This window comes from Anas acuta, chromosome 15 (genome assembly GCF_963932015.1).
Source record: "Anas acuta chromosome 15, bAnaAcu1.1, whole genome shotgun sequence".
NCBI classification, from domain to species: Eukaryota; Metazoa; Chordata; class Aves; order Anseriformes; family Anatidae; genus Anas; species Anas acuta.
Window position 1 is genome coordinate 5,407,920 of NC_088993.1, and position 207 is coordinate 5,408,126.

Here is a 207-nt window from a genome sequence, read left to right on the forward strand (position 1 = left end):
TCAAGAGCAGTTTGTTTGCAGTCCACCTCTGGAGTTTTGCATGTAACATACAAACTGTTGGCTTAATTACCTGGCTTTGATACACACTTGGTCAGCAACAACCATTAACTATACAGAAAAAGCAAGCCTCTTTGCTACTGGTAAGTCGAGTCCCAGGGCTATTCCTCTGAGAAGTCTCACAAACAATGAAAACCACACACGAGGATC